At 45.5% G+C, this 14,964-nt stretch overlaps 1 protein-coding gene and 1 long non-coding RNA gene across 3 annotated transcripts in view; one reads left to right on the top strand and one right to left on the bottom strand.

Moving 5' to 3' along the window:
• The window catches only part of Gm46110, a 31,729-nt gene extending 18,623 nt beyond the window's left edge, over positions 1-13,106 (top strand). The window contains exon 4 of the long non-coding RNA XR_003948323.1: positions 4,808-13,106. This is a non-coding gene — a long non-coding RNA (predicted gene, 46110). The remainder of the gene's footprint in view (positions 1-4,807) is intronic.
• Positions 1-14,964, bottom strand: part of Sik3 (SIK family kinase 3) — a 211,375-nt gene that overhangs the window by 163,149 nt on the left and 33,262 nt on the right. The window lies entirely within an intron of this gene.

The following is a 14,964-nucleotide window of genomic DNA, read 5'->3' as shown; positions in this document are numbered from 1 at the left end:
GGTACTGCTTTGGCTCGGAGTGGCTTCCTCCCAATGCCTGCATATAGTCCATAGGAACCTACCCACTACAGATACTAGAACCTAGTTCTCACTAAAAAGCCCACTGAGGCATGGTCCCAAATGGTGCTGTGTCTCAAGTCTCCCTTTCAGAGCTTTTATTTCCCAAAGATGTAAGATTTGGAGAGCTGCTACCCAGGAAAGGAAAGTCCAGCACTTTATTATAAGTGGTGGTCTCTGTGTGCACTAGAAACAGATATTCAAATAGCCCACCTTTAGTGATGCCTCTGGGGAAAATACATTCAGACAGAGCCACTGGAATTCGAAGAGGCAAGCACTATCACAAAGGCGTCTACGAAGGGTTCTGAGACGACTGGCGGCTGTTTTGGTGCTCAGTGGGGTCAGCCCTTTAAACACACATTTCAATCCTCACAGAGGAGGATTATCCAGGTTTTAGTTTGGTTTGGCTTTTTCAGATGTCCACATGGAGGTTGGCTTTGAACTTACTTTGCAGCTGAGCTCCAGGTGCTGCTGCTGCCACCAGTGGAATGCTGGGATTCAAATCTGGCCCCGCCAAACCCAGCTGATTGGCTTGTATAGATGAATACTGAGGCAAGGAAGCCAAGCATTTCTGTCTTCCTTGGTGGCTGTGTCTGCACTGCTACTAGACTCCAAACCTGGTCTAATTATTTACTAGATGGTCTCCTAGTGAAGGACTGAATAGTGCTGTCTTGGCGGACAGCTAGCAATAAAGAGAGAGGAGAGTGAATAACATATTTTAAGACCCCCACTGAAGGTTGACCAGGAATTAACCAAATAGGCAAGGCCCTTGAGGTGGAAGGTTCAGCACTATCACCAGGGGGGGCTCAGTATCCACACTCTAAAAGGCACAGAGGTCTGGAGAGATAGCTCAGTGGTTAAGAACCTAGGTGCTCTCCCAGAAGACGCAGATTTGAGTCCCAGCACCCACATAGTGGATCAAGCCATCTCTGACTCCAGTTCCAGAGAATCTGGTGCCCTCCTCTAACCTCCACAGGTACTACATACACAAATGCACAGGCATTCATACAGGCAAAACACAGTAGATATAAAATACAAGTTTAAAAATAGAGCTACCACAATCTATCTAGCTATCTAGCTATCTCCCTTTGGAATATACTAAAAGGACTTTACATCTTACTATAGAAATATTTGCTCATCTGTGTTCATTGTTGTTCTATTTGTAATAGCCAGAAACTGGACACAGCCTATATGTCCATCAATTAATGAATAGATAATGAAAATGTGATACATTTACAAATGAATATGATTTGACTACTAAGAAAAATAAAAGTATGAAATTTTCATTTAGTGGAAGAAGCTAAAAAACAATCCTACTGAATGAGGTAACCCAGACCCAGAAAGACACACGTTGTATGTTTCCTCTCATATGTGGATGTTAGCTTTGAAGCTTTAGATATATATGTTTAATTCAGAATATCCAGATGTTAGATAGCTAGTAAGGATCAGAGGGAAGGGGCAGTATCTTCCAAGAAAGAGGAAATAGTGCATAGTGTTATAAACTATATAATAGGAAGATTAAATTAAATGGGGAGGGAGAAGAGTGGGCAGGTTAAAGGATGGAAAATGGAGGTGGGACAACTGGGACAACTAACACTTAGGGCCTTTTGAACGCCATAGGGAAGTCTGCAACTCCAGAAGCTTCCCAAAATATAGGAAAGGAATTTAAATAAAGCCATATAATGGGGGAGACAATGCCCCCCAACTAGACAACATATGCCACCAAGTAAAACCCCCATGCCAGGAATGGGTTATCTTGTTGAGTCATGGTCAAAAGGCTCCCAGACACCTGCCCCCAAACATCACTGGCCATTGCTAAGGCTATTGGCTACTCTCCACAATGTGAATGGTAAAGCCATATCACTGAAAACATCACTACCTTATACCATCTAACATGGAGGGATGAAGACAGCACCCAAGGAGGAGCTTCACCGGCACTGACCAGCACTCATGGCTGGAAGGTTTACACTACAAAGAAAAGGAATCATCAAGCTCATCCAGCTACAAAGCCTGCAAGCAAATGCAGTGGCCTGCCCACAGATACACTGGCACAATGGCGGCACACATGTAAGAGAAGTAACCAACCACTTTGTGACTGGATTCAAGGCCCATGCCATGAGATAGATAGAATCCATCCCTGGCACTGCTAAAGTGGTGCTGAGTCTAGAGAGGCCACGGGGGAAACTACTACTGCTATTCTGCTAAATGGATGTAGCAATAAAATGATTCCTAATAAGATTGCTACACCAGTCGGGTGTGGTGGCGCACACCTTTAATCCCAGCACTCGGGAGGCAGAGGCAGGCGGATTTCTGAGTTCGAGGCCAGCCTGGTCTACAAAGTGAGCTCCAAGACAGCCAGGGCTACACAGTGAAACCCTGTCTTGAAAAACCAAAAAAAAAAAAAGATTGCTACACCAGTATATCACCCCACCTTCATCAGAAAAGCATCTCTTTGAAGCCAATGGTAATTAACAGAGACCCACAACTGGACAGTGTGCAATGAGACCCTCTGAGCATTCAGTCCCAACTGTGATGTCTCTAACACCCCTCCTCACCTCGGGGCTCAGGGATCTATGTGAAATACGTGGCAGGAAGACTCTAAGAGCCAGAGGTGGTGAATGGAGTCTTCAAGAGACAACAGGGGGTGATGTACAAATGGCACACACACAAGTAAGGCATGCAAAATCAAAACACTGAGAAGGGGAAGTGGACACAAGCCCCACCCCTAACCAAGAAGCCACCTGCAACCGTGCTGGGAGATGGGGATCAGTTTGCTCTAATGGAGTGACTTTGGGTATTTTCAAGCACTCTCCAAACAGGCCCCAGGCTCAGGAACAGCTGGCCAACACACACTGGACCCCATGATTTGTCTGTGTGTGTGTGTGTGTGTGTGTGTGTGTGTGTGTTTACTTCTGTTTGACTTTTGGTTGATTTGTTTGGATAGAAAATGAAAGCACATGACTTTGGATGTAGGGAAGTGGGGAGGACCTAAGAGAGTTGAAAGACAGTGAAGTTCATGATCAGAGTATATTGTATGAAAAATTTAAGCCAATAAATACAAAAGCTGTAGAGGAACAGTGACGATAGCAGCAGCTGATGTTTAAACTTTGTGAAACTGTGTGTTCTGGCATGACGCTAAGTGCTTTTATAAAAATCGTGTTGCTCCATACTGAAAAGTTCCATCATCATCACTTCCAATGTGGGACCAGTAAGGCTTAAGGAACATACATTATTCAAGGTTATGGCCAGGAAACATATGAAGTAAGCTGAAGTGAAGGTTTCTGCTGGCACCATCCAAACTAGCTCTACCAGGCGCGGAATGCTCTGTGTGGTCTTCGGAACAGTAGAGAGTCCCAGAGATACAAAGTTATAACATACCACAATATCACTAGTAGAACTTATTGAGAGCATGCTCTAAGAGACTATGTTCAATGTTCATCCAAGCCACACAATCCTGAAATGGGTACCACTATTCTCATTCTTACAGAGGAACAGAGAAACACCACAGAGATGAGGTAAATCAGCCCACATCTTTCAAATAGAAACTGATTCAACCTGATTCAAAAGCTGGTGTTTCTGGTTTGGACAGAGAATAAAGAAAGTGAGAGAGAAGATGGAATTCCAGGTCAGAGTCCAGTGACCTTTCAGCCTCCCAGTGCCCCCATGGTGTTCACAAAATGACTGCAGTGAAGAGGAGGAGAAACAAAAGGGGGTGCTCTGATCTTCACCCTTGACTCTACCCACCCAGGAGAACAACAAATAGTATGGATGCCAATTTTAATCTGCTTCTCCAAGAGAAACGTCAAAGTGCACCGAGAAGCTAGGATCATTGGTGCTGAGCATCAAAAGGAGCAACTGCAGCATCACTCACCCCTCTGCAGCATCACTCACCCCTCTGCAGCATCACTCACCCCTCTGCAGCATCACTCACCTCTCTGCAGCATCACTCACCCCTCTGCAGCATCACTCACCCCTCTGCAGCATCACTCACCCCTCTGCAGCATCACTCACCCCTCTGCAGCATCACTCACCCCTCTGCAGCATCACTCACCTCTCTGCAGCATCACTCACCCCTCTGCAGCATCACTCACCCCTCTGCAGCATCACTCACCTCTCTGCAGCATCACTCACCCCTCTGCAGCATCACTCACCTCTCTGCAGCATCACTCACCCCTCTGCAGCATCACTCACCCCTCTGCAGCATCACTCACCCCTCTGCAGCATCACTCACCCCTCTGCAGCATCACTCACCTCTCAAGTGTCTTCCCAAGAGGAAGAGGACTGACCAAACATAACAGTCACGTCCAAAAAGGGAAGACAGAAAGTTTTATCTGGAATACTTTAAATGAATTCTTGGATTTAAAATAAGAATATCTACAACCTCTTAAACTGCAGGCCCCTCGGGAGCAGCAGAGAGGAGTGAGGAGCAGAGCCAGCAGGGAGCTGGGAGTGCCACTCGGGAGGACACTGTCTGGAAGGAAAGGGAGAATTTAAAGTTAGAGGAGAAAAGCAGGTGAGACTGTTAGGGAGCTGGGCTTGGCTTGAGGCATGGCAAGGTCTTCCCGGTTAGGCTGGACTGCAGTTCAGGGGCGAATGGACTGTCTGCCACCTTAGGGAAGGGAAATGGAAAATCTACAAGTCTGGTAGCAGCTAAGAGAGGTACAAGGCAGGGCTATGTAAACTTTTCCTTAGCCTTGGGGATCACATTCCTTCCCTGATTGGCCTTTTCTTTCTTGTTTCTTCCTTGCAGGCAGGCCAAGCAGTCGTCCTGAAGATGGGGTAATATGGCCGGAGACTAAGCCCAGGAACAACACCGACATACTTACTAACCTGAAGTACCGGACGAGGCTGAGTCCTTCGGCTATGACGGGCCACTCTGCTTCCTCCAGGCCTAGAGCACATGCGGAGGCAGGCTACACTCTGGTTGGCTGCTTCTCTGTTGGCCTTGCAGCTAATCTCAAAAGCCTTACCCTCAACATCTGCCCTGTCCTCCAGCATCCAGACACCCATCTTTCATCACAGACCTCCACTGCAGAGGACAGCTGGCTTGCCCAGTGGGGAACTTGTACAAGGAACGCCGTGGCTTGAATTAGACCTTCCTTTCCAGAGTAAAACCGTACTTTCCAACATTAGTGTCCGCGCCTCACTAGGAGGTGCCGGGTCTATCAGGCCCCAGTGAAGCTTGTTCCTGTTACTCTGTGAGCACTGTGACTGTCTTTCCATGAACATTGTGTAAAATGGCACTTCGGCTATCTCCATATCCCTACCATATGCAACACTCTGAATGTCACCCAAAAATTCAGGTCCCATCCTGATAAGAGATGGGGCCTTTAAAATGGAATAAGGAGCCTGATGACCCATATTCAATCCCTGGGACCCCCAAGGCGGAAGGAGGGAACCAAGACTGTAAGTTGTGCTCTGATCCCACAGGCACAAGACAAAAATCCCATGCACAATCAATCAACTCATCAGTGTAATAAAAAAAATTAATGAAGCCAGGCATAGTGACCATGTCTTTAATCCCAACATTAAGGAGAACAAGGCAGGCTGATCTCTGGAGTTCAAGGCCAGTCTGGCCTACCTATATCTAGTTCCAGGTGTATCAGGGCTACCTTGCCAAAACCAAAACCAAACCACCACTACCACCACCATCATTGTCCTGATCCCAATTCCCTTGATGTGTCATCTAGCAAAATGACAAAGTATCATGCCTTAATTTTTTAATTAAAAATAGAAACTTGGCTTGGGAGCAACTCAGTGACAGACAGTATTTTCCTAGAAAGCACAAGATGTCATGTTAGATACCTGGCAACACACACATACACACACACACGAGGGGGGGGACAGAGAGAGAGAGAGACAGAGGGACAGAGAGACAGAGGGACAGAGAGACAGAGGGACAGAAAAACAGAGAGAGACAGAGGGACAGAGAGACAGAGGGACAGAGAGATCAGAAGGGTATGTATGTTATGTGCACCCCCCTTTGTGTATTTTAAGTGTCCACTTAAGATTTTTGACATTTAGCTGCCCAAAGTTGATACCTCCAGCAAAGTGAAAGATGAGAGAAAGGAACCAGAGTGCATATACTAATTGTTCTTACTTCCACAGTACAAACAGCACACTTAATAGGCAGAGGGGCTATATTTTAAAATACACAAGGGATTTCCACCCAGGGGACTTGGAAGCAGAAGAAAGGCCAACAGGAAAGTCACACTGAAAGCCCCAAGGAAGAAGAGGGGGGAGGGGCATGATTTATTCAGTAACAAGAACCAACAACCTGCCCAGGCACTGGAGAGTCAAAATACTCAGACCTCAAGGGCTTAAAGTCTCCCCAGGAGGGTGGACAGTAGGAACCACAGGAGCAGATGACAGCAGCAATCACCATTACAGTACAGAGAGCACAGGCTTGTCTGGGTTCAAATCCCAACTCTGCTACCAAACAGCTATGTGACAGGACAAGAGACTTCACAGTCTTTTTTCCAATGACCTCATCTATAAAATGAATGCATCGTAAGTCTCACTGTTTCTTCACTGACACTAAATCATTCAGTAGCTAAGTTGCTCTGTAGAAGTACTCAGCCCAATTGCCCCCTGGCAGCAGTAACACCCACATGTCTGCTTCGACACTCTAGGACTCTAGGTCGGTGGGTCACCTCGCTATGCTTTCAAAGGAACGGACTCTATCTTGATGCAAATGGGAGGTCAGGAAAACAGTAGCTGAGAAACTGACACCTACGTTCCAAACACAAAATCAAATACAAGGCAGGCATACAGAGGAAGTGTGTCCAGCAGACAGAATGTATGCAAAGTCCTGGGCTAAAACTGAGCATGTACAGAGACAAAGTTTGGAGCTGTGACGAAAGGATGGACCATCTAGAGACTGCCATATCCGGGGATCCATCCCATAATCAGCTTCCAAACGCTGACACCATTGCATACACTAGCAAGATTTTGCTGAAAGGACCCAAATAGAGCTGTCTCTTGTGAGACTATGCCGGGGCCTAGCAAACACAGAAGTGGATGCTCACAGTCAGCTAGTGGATGGATCACAGGGCCCCCAATGGAGGAGCTAGAGAAAGTACCCAAGGAGCTAAAGGGACCTGCAACCCTATAGGTGGAACAACATTATGAACTAACCAGTACCCTGGAGCTCTTGACTCTAGCTGCATATGTATCAAAAGATGGCCTAGTCGGCCATCACTGGAAAGAGGCCCATTGGACTTGCAAACTTTATATGCCCCAGTACAGGGGAATGCCAGGGCCAAAAAGTGGGAGTAGGTGGGTAGGGGAGTGGGGGGGAGGGTATGGGGGACTTTTGGGATAGCATTGGAAATGTAAATGAGGAAAATACCTAATAAAAATATAAATTAAAAAAAAAAACTAAAACTAAACATGGCACAGCAGGCACGCAGGACAGTCTAGGAAACCTGTGCTTCAGGTATTACACAAGAAGTAATACAGAACAAGAGTTGTTTTTCTGTCTTTCTTTTTAGGTCATTCTGCTAAAATGTGGAGCCAGCTGTGACCAAGGGAGATGACACAAGCCTGAGGGAAGCCGGGAAAGATTCAGAAAAAAAAAAAAAAAAACAGTCATTGGAGGAGAGACAAGTGAAGCCAGCTACAGACAAATGAGAAGACTTTCACAGAGGACAACAAGCACAGATGTGGCAAGAGCTCATGAATTAGTAATAGAACAAATTAATACGATTAAATCATTTCTTTGGGCCTAGAACGGGGCCACAGAAAAGGACAACATTGTTCACCCACAGCTGGAGATCCGCATGGCATGAGAGAGGAACAAAGATGCGGGAGCAGTGACTCACTGAGTGACCAACCATGGTGTCCATATGCAGCAGAGTAGTGCCAGGAAGAATGTCACCAACTGGAAGTCAGGCACAATTCAAGCGACTGGTGGCTCCCGTGAACTATGAGACTGTCTTAGCAAATCGCATAACTAAAAAGCCAGAAAACCACATTGGGTACAACGTGCAGGTCTGTCTTTCTTAAAAAGAATTGTGTGTGTATGTGTGTGTAGAGGTCTGTGCACATGTGAGTCCAGAAGCCCTGAGTTCAGAAGTGGGTGGGTGTCAGATCCCCTGGAGCTACAGGTACAGGTGGTTGCACATCATCACATGGGTGCCCCAAGTGCTTTTCTTTCTGGGGTGGAGTCTAGGAGTAAATTACTGGGAAGAAGTCGGAAGACACGGAAGCAGCATATGGGCATGACCTGAAACCTATAACCCCGTAACCTAGAGGAAGACTAAGGGACCAAGTGCAGTTGGAGCTATTGAGCTACAGAGACCCTGGCTCAAAAAAGTAAAGGGGAAAATGAAAGATCACAGCAGAATGAGCTCAGGACGCTGGACAAACGATGTTGATGAAAACCAGAGACTCAGAGGTCAAGGGCGGAGGAGAAAAATACTCACTAAGATTGGCAGTTCACTTTCATTCCAGTCTCCCCACCACCACCCCTTTCTTTTTGAGTCAGGATCTCACTATGTACCTCTGGCTGTCCTGGAACTCTCTATGCAGACCAGGTAGGCTTTGAACTCAGAGATGTGCCTGCCTCTGCCTCACAAGTGCTGAGACTAAAGGTGTATGCCGCTACACCCAGCTTCATTATATTCACCTAGGAGTGTTTAAAAGTGCAAAGAATAAAACTAGATGTGTTTGGGGCGGGGGAAAGTTTTCTTCTTTTTTTTTTTCTGACAAATAATGTTCAAGAACTTGCCGACCGCAGTCAGGTTTAAGTAAAGCAGATACAAAGCCCATTGGGGAAGGCCTTTCCCACTTTCCCTCTCTGGGCTTCAACTCCGGAACTACCGTCCCTAAACTCCAGAGGGTCTATGTCACCTTACCCAGCTGAGAAGAGTCCTTACCTGGTGTCTTTTCCTGCCCCCGTGATAAAACACCCTGATATGAGCAACGAATGGGAGCAAGGGTTGTTTCTGGCTCGTGGCTCAGGCCACAGCCCATCCGAGCAGGGAAGTGGAGGCAGCAGGAGCTTGAAGCGGTCAGCACTGCATCCAGTGGATGCTTCCTCCTGGTCAGCTCACTGTCTCCATCTTCCACAGCCCAGGACCCCTTGCCAAGGAAATATTCCTACCCACACCAAGATGGATCTTTCATGTCAATTAACACAACCAAGATAACCCCCCAGGGGCAGGCCCAGAGGCCCATTTCCCAGGCGAATGAGTCTACGTTCTGTCAAGTTTACAATTAACACTAACCATCGCACCTGAGGATCATTTACCACAACTAAAAAGCAAACACCACATATAATGATAAAAACTAAAGGACAGACAACATACCCCAGGCCAGGAGAAAAGCTTTCCATATTACTTATTTAATGACAGACTAGTATTCACAAAACTACATAAAGACATCTTAAATGCAACAATAAGAACAAAAAACTTAATTTACAAATGAGAGCATAGAATAGCTTAGCTAATAAAGGCATGGGTTTGGTAACCTGAATTCAACTCCTGGAGCCCCATGGTAAAGGAGAGACTGACTCCCACAGTTCTCTGACCTCCTCAGTTACCCTGGCACTCCAATGGCCACTCGTGCCACACACAGAGGAGAAAGAGGGGAGGGAAGGAGAGAGGGGGCAGAGGGGATAGTCGAGAAAAGGCCTAAAGAAAGCATGGGTGGAAGACTCTCAGCTCTCAGAGGCTGAGGAAGAGCGGGACTGAGGCCAGCCTGAGTCTCAAAAACAAACAAAAATGGGCAACAAAAGATTTAAACAGCTACATCAACAAACACTAAATAAGTATGGCAAATAAGTTTATAAAAGATACTAACATCGCCAGGCAGTGGTGATGCGTGCCTTTAATCCCAGAAGTCAGAGGCAGGGAGATTTCTGGGAGTTTGACGACAGCCTGGTCTACAGAGCAAGTTCTAGGACAGCCAGGGCTACAGAGAGAAACCCTGTCTCGAAAAACAACAGAACAACAAAAAGCAACAGCACTTGTCATTTAACTGCAGATTAAATGATCACTACATACTGGAGAAGAGCCGTGGGCAACAGGAAATGCTGGTGAAGATACAAGGAAGGAAGGCGGGCCCTGCCTATGGGGATGAGGGACCACAACCTTTCTTGACAGAACCCGAAACACACAACTAACCATCCATTTATCACAGGGTCAGCAACTGTGACCTAAGTGTCTTTCCAAAGAAACTGAAAAGCTATATCCACACAAAAATGGATATAAGTATTTCCAGCCTTATTCATCATTGATAAAGCCCAGCAGCAACATGAAGGCCTTTCATCTGCATGAGCAGAGGAGAATACCGTGGGAGCTTCTACAGACTGCAACACACATGACACAAAGGACCGACCAGTGAAGCCAACAGAAAACACGAGGAAACTTCAATTATCACCAACAGAAAGCCTCTCTGGAAAGGCTACGCTCTAGACGGCTCCAGTATGACATTCTGGCAAAGTCAAAGTCAAGGAAACAGTTAAGAGCAGCATGGGATGAGGAGGAAGAAGAAATAAATAAGTAAAACACAGGGCCTTGCTCAACAGTCAAACTGCAATAGTACGGCACTGCAATAGCAAGTGAGTGCGGGAGGATTAAGCCGTCCACAGAGGCATTAAAGTCATTGCCCTCTGAGCACAGACGAGTAAACTGGCTTGCTGAGGCTCGCTCTTCTTGCTGTGTATTGTAACACTAAACTCTGTATCCCAAGGTCTAGTCGCCCCAAGAGCCAAGTGAATTCTCATGTACACTAGCCTTTGTTGTACAAACCTTGCTCCTAAATTTAAAACTGCTGGAAGAATAAAGATGGCTACAGCCTGTAGCTGTGCAGAAGAGAGATAGGCAGGGCTTCGGCTCCTGAGCTTGGAATCTGAGGTAGAGGTCATGAGGAGAAAAAAAAAAAAAAAAAGGCATGAGGGCCAGCCTGCTGGAGGAGGAGCGGCCCAGGAAGGACATGGCAAGGGATATCTCAGGATTATTGACAGAAGTAGACAAAATAGCACCAAGCATCCAGCTCTAGTGCTTTAAGGCTTATCTTAAATATAAAGAGTTTGTGTCTTTTATTTGGGAACAGAAATCCCCAAATAACAAAACCCACAACACTAGCTGCAATCCTCCTGATAGTGTAGTAGAGGCTAGGAGTACAGGAGCTCTTGGGCTCAGTGAGGCCCCTCTGCTAACTGCGTGTGCCTTTGGGGCACGGTATAAAGTCTTGTAGCTTTCTACTTCCTCACTGACAACTGGGGATTAACGTCATGGAACTGTTAGGACATCAAAATGAGCTCTAACATGTAAGTGTTGGAACAGGGTGACTGGGACAAATTAAGTGTTCAGGGGATGTCACCCTCCCTTACTCAAAGGTCTGTGAACCTACCAATCGTTGCTGGAGGCACACCTACGCATCTGGACTTCAGTAACATTCCTGGGTGATTTCCATGAATACTAACGTTCAGAAGGGCTTAACTGAATATTATCGGGTAACTTTAACTGGTATTATGGGGTAACTTTTGTTCAACACTAACACTATAGCTACTGCAGAGACCCAAGTTACTATCTGCTGACAGTCACAGTCTACTCAGAATACATACTTTGTCACCTATAAAGGTCATGAATTTACTATACTCGGTAAAGCATTAAAACATGAAATGTGGCCAGGCCTGGTGGTGCATGCCTTTGCAGAGCAGCCTGGTCTACAAAGAGAGTTCCAAGACAGTAAGGACTACATAGAAAAACTGTTTTAAAAAAAAAACAAAACAAAAAAAAACAGTGAAGGACAAACACAAGAATAAGTGACATATGCCGTATACAGCAAGCCCATTTCCAGTAGGTGAATAAATGATGAGTTATTAGGGCAACTGTTAATCAATCCTTTGTAAGTCTGACTCTTATAAATGGAACACCATTTCACAGGAATTCCAAACTTAAACATTCGGCAGTGTATGCTGGAGTGTGGCTGTAAATCCAGCTACTTATAGGATGGGGCAGGCAGAGGCATGCAGACTGTTTGAGTCCAAGAACTACCCAGGCAGCACAGCAAAACTCTTACCTCTTTAGATGAACAGTAGAGAGAGAAAGAGAGAGTGAGAGAGAGAGAGGACTAGCTAGATGGATAGACAGACAGCTAGATAGATAGACAGACAGGGAAGGTGTAGTACCTGTAATATCTGTACATGTATGGGTGAGGCAGGAGGATCACAGTGTATGGCCAACCTGAGCAGTACAGCAGATCTGTCATGAGAGGAACAAAGGAAGGAAGGGATGGCTTCAACAGGCTAGCAGAAAGGAAGCTGGAAGGGTGGTTCAGTGGTTTAAAGAACTTGTTGGTCTTTGTTTGTTTTCCGAGACAGGGTTTCTCTGTGTAGCCCTGCCTGATCTGGAACTCACTCTGTAGACCAGGCTGGCCTTGAACTCGGAAATCCGCCTGCCTCTGGGATTAAAGGCATGTGCCACCACGCCTGGGGAGAACTTGTTGGTCTTGCAGAGAACCAGGGTGTGACTCCCAGCACTCACTTGGCAGCTCAGAACCATCCTAATCCTAACTTCAGGACCTTCTCTGACCTCCATGGGCTCCTCTGACCTCTTCTGACCTCTATGGGCTCCTCTGACCTTCATGGGCTCCTCTGACCTTCATGGGCTCCTCTGACCTTCATGGGCTCCTCTGACCGTCTCTGACCTCCACAGGCCCCAGGCATACACATTAGTGCATAACCTCACATGCAAGCAAAATATCCATACACAAAAGTTAGGTACATTTTTTAAGCAATCAGAAAAGCGGGGATAGCAAAACAAAGCAGATTTTAGATACATATGCCAAGAGACAATTTAAAACAAAACTCCAAATGCGGGACAACGGTGGCATACACCTTTAATTTCAGAAGAGGTAGGGAGATGTATGAGTTTGAGGCCAGCCTGGTCTACACAGACCAGGACAGCCAAGGCTACACAGAGAAACCCTGTCTCAAAAAAACTGTAAGTAGAGATAGATAGATAGATTCCCCCAAAATCTACCTGTTAATACTTTATACTTTGTGTATACCAAAAAAAAAAAAAAAAAAAAAAAAAAAAGTATGGAAGAACACAAACCAAACTGCTAATAGTTGTTAACTGTGGAGGATGAAGCTGGGCTACAATTAAGACCTATATGTCTTACATGTTAATGACTGGATACAAACAATACTTTCCACATTGTTCTACTTTCATTTTACTTTAAAATTAGTGCTATAGTATATGCATGGACAGATGCATTGCATATATACATTTTCAGTGAAACAGAAAGACTAATATTTCGGTAGAATAATATCCTCAGTAGAAAACATGTGCTTCATGAATTCCCAAGGCAATTATTTGACCCCAAATATTATGACATTTAGAAAATATACTCTCACAGTATCATATTTTTCCTAAGATTCTTAAAATAAGAACATGTCAACTCTGTCCTTTCCAAATGGGCCACCAAATTCAGATTCCAATGGCCAGTCTCAATTCAAGAGTAAACTAACTAAACCTGTCAAGATATTTAACAACATAATACAAAATATTGGCCCAAAATGAAGCCCATATGTCCAAAATACGCCTGACAGTGACAGCAACTGTTTAAAAGTCACTAAAGGAAATATAGCAACTTAAAATTCATTTCAGTTTCAATTCTGAATCATTTCTCAGTCACTAACCTGGAAAAAAATGTTTGAGCCATTTGTCACTTCTGACTAATCCCAAATCCCTTAGCATGGGCAGCTCTGACCTGGCCTACACTCACGTCTGCTGAGGGTGTGAGGCAGCCTGAGCTACAGCTTCAGGGCAGCTTGGGCTAAAGAAAGTCTCCCTCTGTATGTGTCCGTCTGTCTGTGTGTCTCTGATACACACACACACCTGCAAGAAGATGATTTGTCCAGAAAAAAACCGAAAGGTTCATATAAGCAGCCGGCAAGTCTTCTATCTGCAGCTCAGCTACCTGTTTAACTCCCTAAACTACTGTGGGAAACATGGAACCTACTCAAGTCCCTAAGACCATGTGAGGCAAGACTAATGGTGAGATCGCATACTGTGACTCTAACTTGGCTTTCTGCTCCTTTCATGAGGTTGGGCTATCAGTTCCGCCTGGATGACTCAGAATATACAATGACAAGTTTTCTATAGGGTGCGCTTTGAAACGCTCAGCTGTCCTAATGAACAGCAGGACTGAGGGGTTTTGTCCCTTACTCTCCACACAAGTGTATTCCACATCGACCTGCCCAACGCTATCCCTAGAATGTCAGTGCACTGTGATGTCAGTAAAGTGGCAAGTGACAAACTCCAGTTGCTGAAGTACCCTTCCCTCTCCTAGAGTGAGCTCGAAAGAGGTTCAAGCTAACGATCAGTACCCGAGCCTCAGAAGATCCTTATCCACAGTGAGGCCAAAATGAGTGAGTTTGGAGTTCCCCCAAATAAAAGATTTCTTGCCGCACTCCACACATGTAGCAGCCATTTTTACTCCCTCAGAGCACCCTGCTCAGGGCCACAGAGTCCCATTCTCACCTGACCAAGCTAGAGTTCGCTCGCTGCCAGGTGACTCTCAGCGCCTACTCCCACCTTTTTCAAAAGGTAAACCCTTGCCTAGTTTGCTGAGAAAACCATGTGTTTAAAAAAAATTAAAAGAAATAAAATCATCCTAAGACTTATGCAGGCTTTCAGGTTTCTTAAGCACGTGTAGGTGGCACACGTCTTTACTGCAGGTAGAGGCAGCAGAACTACGTGGTGAGTTCCAGAACAACTGGGATGAGGGACCCCATCTCATAAAACCAAAACCAAAAATGTGTGTATTTAGTTATTGCCCGTGTGTGTGCCTTATCACTCACTCCCAATTACAAACTAATGAAGGGTTTGTTTTTGGTTTTTTCTTTGCCTGTGATACTGAAAATGAAACCAGGACCTTGCACAGGCTAGC

The sequence above is a fragment of the Mus musculus genome, chromosome 9 (assembly GCF_000001635.26).
Source record: "Mus musculus strain C57BL/6J chromosome 9, GRCm38.p6 C57BL/6J".
NCBI lineage: Eukaryota > Metazoa > Chordata > Mammalia > Rodentia > Muridae > Mus > Mus musculus.
This window is presented reverse-complemented; position numbering and strand designations above follow the sequence as displayed.